Below are 6,439 nucleotides of genomic sequence, written 5' to 3' on the forward strand. Positions count from 1 at the left end.
GTCTGGTGCCCTCTTTTGGCCTGCAGGCTGAACACTCACTGTATACATAATAAATAAATAAATAGATAGATAGATAGATAGATAGATAGATAGATAGATAATAAATAAATAAAAAGTTCAAGGTTCACTTCATTATTCCCTTCCAGCTTGAGAAACATGCTACCCTGTCTTCGTTTTGGTGTTTTGAGACTGGGTCTCACTATGTTCCTCTGGCTAGCCTGGAACTTGCTGTGTAGACCTGGTTGGCCTTGAACTCATAGATCTTCCTGCTTCTGCCTCCCTAGTGCTGAGATTAAAATATACCACCATGCCCTCCTGAGACCCTGTCAGAGAGAGGGGAGGGGGGATCTAAAGGAAGGAACTAAAACCAAAGAAGAAAGGTAAGTGACATAATTGGTTACTTTTGGTTGCCAACTTATTTAGAAATGATTAGATGGTTTAATTCTAATTTAATTCTAATCAATGGTTTCGTTCATTTATGAGCTCAAAATCTGAATAGGCTATTGGGAGGAAAGTGGTGAGATTGTGACCCTCACAGGAATGGAAATGTACCAGCTTTTTTTTTTTTAATTTATTTATTTAGTTTATATGAGTACTGTATCTGCATGTACAACCTTATGCCAGAAGAGGGCACCAGATCTCATTACGGATGGTTGTGAGCCACCATATGGTTGCTGGGAATTGAACTCAGGACCTCTGGAAGAACAACCAGTGCTTTTAACCACCGTGCCATCCCTCCAGCCCTCCTTTCTTCTTCTCCCGAGCCTAGATTTCTCCTCCTATTTATTCTCTCTGTCTGCCAGCCTCACCTGTCGCTCTTCTGCCTAGCTATTGGCCATTCAGCTCTTTATTAGACCAATCAGGTGCCTTAGGCAGGCAAGGTGAAACAAATAAATGCAACTCATCTTTACATAATTAAACAAATGCAGCATAAACAAATATAACAAAACAAAAACAAAAAAACCATAACATATCTTTGCCTACTTGAAATAATATTCCACAACAGACTAATTAGTACCCTCAAAGGGTATGCCTTGCGCCTAACTCTTGTTAATACTTCTCTCTGCTTCCTGGCCACTGTGCATGAGCAACCTCTGCCACTGTGATTCTCTCCCTCACCTGAAGCCCAAAGAAATGGATTCACCTAACCTTGAACTGGAACCTCTGAAGCTGAATCTGGCTTTCCCCCTTTAACTGGACATGGAGGTGCTTTCACTCCGGTAACCCCAGCACTAAGGTGGCACTGCATTCATGCCTGTGCCTGTAGGCCCAAAGAGGGCCTTGGATAGCCTGGAACTGGAGTTAAGGACAGTTGTGAGCTGCCATGTGGGTGCTGAGAATCAAACTCAGATACTCTGGAAGAGCAATAATGCTCTTAACTGCTGAGCCATCTTTCAGTCATCATAATTATTTTATATGATTGTTTCACAAATAGAATAATGGAAGTGGAGTTGTTTACTAAATTGTAAAGTACTAAACAAATCTCAGAAGTTATTAGCCACAACTATAATTCTGCAATCAACTAAGTGTCCTTGGACATTGACACTTTTTTTATTTTTTATTTTATTTATTTATTTATTTATTTATTTATTTATTTATTTATTTATTTATTTATTTGTCATTGCTAGGGAAGAAGCCTAAAGCCTCTGCTAGCTAACTAATCACAAAATCTACCACTCAAGGTACACTCTCAACCCCTAAATGCTAAATACTCTTAATAAATTCAAAGATGATGAGCTGGGGATGTAACTTAGTCAGTAAACTGCTTGCTTGGCATGCACAAAGCCCTGGGTCTGATCTCGAGGACCACATAAAAACAACCATGTCATAAATAAATACTTTTTTTAAAAAAATTAAGAGGGGGCTTAAGTTTGTTTTTTTTAATGTGTGTTTCTGTTTTGCCTGTATGTATATATTTGCACCACATACATGCAGTGCCCACAGAGAACAGTAGAAGACATTGGACTCCCTGCAACTGGAGTTACAGATGGTTAGGTACCATCATGTGGATGCTGGGAACAGAACCAAGGTCCTCTGCAAGAGTATTAAGTGCTCCTAGCCACTGAGACATCTCTCTAGCCCCAAATAAATTTTATAACTTTTTTGAGGGGTGGGCAGGAGAAAGTGAGACAGGGTTCCTCTGAGTAACTGCTCTGGCTGTCCTGGAACTCACTTTGTAGGCCAGGCTGGCCTCGAACTCACAGACATCTGCTTGCTTCTGCCTCCCAAGTGCTGGGATTAAAGGTGTGTGTCACCACTGTTTAGCATAATAACTCTTTAAAAAGAAAAGCAAAACATGTTAGCCTGGCCCAGTGGTACATGCTTTTAATCGCAGAACTCAGGAAGCAGATGTAGGTGGGTCACTGTGAATCCAAAGCCATCCTGGTCTAACATAGGAAGATGCAGGCCAGCCAGGGCTACATAGTGAGACCCTGTCTCAAAAAACAAACAAACACAAAACACACAAAATGCCTGGAGATCAGGAATTCAGAGTTATCCTCTGAAGCATACTATGTCTTGGCTGCAAAAGTCCTTGTCTTAAATCTACAGGAGGGCCGGGCGGTGGTGGCGCACACCTGTAATCCTAGCACTTGGGAGGCAGAGGCAGGCAGATCTCTGTGAGTTCAAGGCCAGCCTGGTCTACAGAGCTAGTCCAGGACAGGCTCCAAAGCTACAGAGAAACCCTGTCTCGAAAGACAAAACAAAACAAAACAAAATAAAATCTACAGGATGAAACTAAACCTGGAATATAAAGAAGAATGGGAGGTGTGACAACTAAGTACTTAATTTTTGTTTTTTTCCGAAACAGGCTGAGGCTGACTTCTAATTTGCTGGGATCTTCCTGCCTCAGCCTCCTCAGTACTGAGAATTAAAGACAATGGTGATTAGTTAACCTTGATTGTCAAGCTGGTACACAGTGAACTTAAGAAGCTAGCCTCATATACATAAGACCCCATCTCAAAATAAATAAATAAGAGCCCGGCGGTGGTGGCACATGCCTTTTATCCCAGTACTTGGGAGGCAGAGCCAGGTGGATCTCTGTGAGTTCGAGGCCAGCCTGGTCTACAGAACAAGATCCAGGACAGGCACCAAAACTACACAGAGAAACCCTGTCTGAAAAAAACGAAAATAAATAGATAGATAGATAGATAGATAGATAGATAGATAGATAGATGATAGATAGATGATAGATAGGTAGATAGATAGATAGATAGATAGATAGATAGATAGATAGATTTTTAATTTTTCTTTCTTTCTTTCTTTTTTTAAGTATGTAGCCCAAGGTGACTTCACACCTTGTAGCCCAGGCCGACCTTAAACTCCGAAGTGTTAGGATTACATGCATGCATCTTGTTTTAAGTGACCAAACTCTAACCGTTTCCTACTAGCCAGGCTAATCTTTGACAAACCAGTTCTCTGTCATCTGGGAAGTCACTTAACAGGCACTCGGCTGGGAAAGCTCTCTGAGAGAAGGGCAATGGGTCAGGCTTGAAGAAAAACAGGGATGGACAATTGTCGGATGACCGAGGAGTGCTGAGACAAACCGCGGGCTGCTTTTATTTGAACCTGCATCACCACCCAACCCCTACCCGAAGACATCACCCCTGCCTGCAGTTTCCAGCGCTGTTGGTTGAGGACGCCCCCCACCCCCTTTCCATCCTCAGGTTATGTTATCTGCTCCATGTCTGAGTCAACCTTGAATGCGCCCTGGGATGAAGCTCCAGTGCCATTCTGTCCCGGCTCGGCCTCGCTCAAGCACGGCCCTCCTCTTCCACGCTGCTAACTTAACATTTTTTAGAATCGTTTGTACAATTTGCGGGTTCAGGGGAGGCCAAAGTCCAGGCCTAGCACGCTCCCTCGCTAACTTCACTAGGGGGCGCGACGGCCCCGGCGACGCAGCGACTGTGGCCCAGGGGCCCCCACCCGCTAAGGCCGGAGCCTTTGGCTTTAGGTTCCCGCTGCTCCTCCTACGACCCGAGCAGCGGGAAAGCCCGGGCAGCGCTGGAGCTGCGGCCGGGGACTTCTAAGAGACCCCACACACAGTTCGGGAGGCACGGCCCGGGCCTGAGCTCGCTCGCCCTCCTGCGCCGGGCGCCCCGGGCCAGTAACCAGGCGCACATGGTCCGCCCGGCCCTGTTTGTCCTGGCAGCGCGCCGCCGCTATTTGAGGCGGTTTTTATCTCCCAGAAACCAGCAAAACCCCAAGCCCAGTCTAGGAAGATGAAAGGAGCCGAGGGGCCCGGGAGGGGAGGATCGCGAGGCTGCGGCGAGCGGGAGCTGGCACCGGACAGGCGGAGCCCGGGAGGCGACACGGCCAGCCCCTGGGGGGTCCTGTGCGCCACGGGGCCCGGGGTCCGCCCTGGCCCCCCACGTCCTGCCCACTCTCCCGGGTGTCCTGCGACCCAGCCCCCAGCCCGCTCGACACGTCCTCGGGTTTCTTCAAAGCGCCTTTGAAAGCGGCGCGCCGGGCGGAGGGCTGGGAATCCTGCACCTGGGCACAGGCGCGCGCGGAGCGGGGTGGGGTCGCCTTCGGGTCCCCGCTCCTCCACCCCGGCGGCGGCGGGCTGGACTGCGGTCCGGGCGCCGCGGCCCGGGGAAGCGCCCCGTGCACCCCCTCAGCCCAGCGGGGGAGCCCCGGGGGCGGGGGCCGCACAAAGCCCTATTGTGGCTCGGGGACGGCCGTCACAGAGTGGCTTTTGTTCCCCTGCTCACTCCGAGGCAGGCTCGACTGATTGCAGGCCCCGGGCAGGGGGCGGGTTACGTGCCAGGCGGGTCAGCCCTGCGGGGAGTCTCACAGCCGACACGCCGGGGCTGCGCTGCCGGCTAATCCATACGGTGACCACAGTTCTGATGATACTCCGGCCCGGACACTGCCCGGACCACGGTCGGGGGTGCCGACGGAGAAAGAGCCCTGGAAGAAAGCACTGGCTTTCCTGCACTCGGCGACTAAAATCCCAACTCCAGTAGAGAGTATGGCCGACCAAGTTTTCTTTTTCTTTTTTTTTTTTTTTTGGTTTTTCGAGACAGGGTTTCTCTGTGTAGTTTTGTGCCTTTCCTGGGACTCACTCTGTAGCCCAGGCTGGCCTCGAACTCACAGAGATCCGCCTGGCTCTGCCTCCCGAGTGCAGGGATTAAAGGCGTGGGCCACCACCGCCCGGCCTTTTTTTTTTTTTTTTTTTTTTTTTCTTTTTTACTTTGAGCGTGAATGCAACGGTGCCGGATTAAATATCTCCCACAGGAAGTCCCCGCTTTGCTAAGGAAATGTCCCGTGGGTCATCCATCTCCCTCCTCTTCCCCTTTTCTCACCAGACACAATTTCAAATCGAACTTTAATTTATTAAATTAAAAAAAAAGACTCCACAAGGGGATGAACCTTTCAACGATGTTATGATGCTCTTCCCAGACTCCACTGGCTTTACCCTTTGTCTTGGGGCCTAGAAGGAGCAGGGACAGAACAGGAAGATCCAACAGTCTCAGGAAAGGCATTCAAAGGCACAAGCAGCTTTTAAAAGTCATTGGAATGGAGTGGAACTCCTAGACTGGGGGCCTGTGGATGTACCCCAAATCCGTTTAGGGACCTCTGTCCTGCTATAAATTCTTTCTCATGGCTTCTAGGCACCAGGCCTTGCACATAGTAGGCGTTCAATAAATACTTGATGTACTTGGATTTGATCCCAGAGAAAGCCTTTCCCCACCTGTTTCTCAGAAGGGGCACCTCCAAACCAAAGTCCCCCGTTAGGTGGGCTTCCCCCAAAGGACATCTTTAACATGGCAGCTGCAAGCTCTCCATAACCATGACAACAGGGGACGAGCCTGATGAGGTCACAGGGGATGAGGAGAGGGTTAGTGGAGGAACCTGCCCTGAGGTCAAGAGAGCTGGGGTACAGTCCAGTCCTCCCCTCCGTAGGACTTGGAGTTTCACAGCTTCTGGCGGGGGCTGGGGATCTTAGTGACCTTACTGAGACACGCCCACAAAAACTCAAACAACCCAATTTTAAAAACTCCACTGAAAAAGAAACCACACTGAGACCTCGATGATAGAGAAGACCTCTATGAACAAGATCTCCACTATCGTTTTGTCTACGCAGAGATGCATTTGACTAGAATTTCCTTAGCAAAAAAAAAAAAAAAAAAAAATCCCCTTCCCTCTCCAGCTCACTCTACCTGACCCGCCATCATAACTTAGATAAATAGAATTATTATTATTACTATTCTTTACTCCTGGGTGCATAGGGGTTAAGTACTCAAGGCTGGGGGCAGCCTCCCTGACCCTGGGGTCACCCCATCTTTGGGATCAGATCCCCCGTTGGTCTGCCCCCTTCTTGGCACTCTGCTCCCGGCCAGGTTACTAACGCCAATCTCCCTAACTCGGCTTCCTAATGAAGAACCACCAGGGGGCAATAAATTATCATCATCATCATTGTGTTCGTTTAAAAAAA

The sequence above is a fragment of the Peromyscus eremicus genome, chromosome 20, assembly GCF_949786415.1.
Source record: "Peromyscus eremicus chromosome 20, PerEre_H2_v1, whole genome shotgun sequence".
Lineage (NCBI taxonomy): Eukaryota > Metazoa > Chordata > Mammalia > Rodentia > Cricetidae > Peromyscus > Peromyscus eremicus.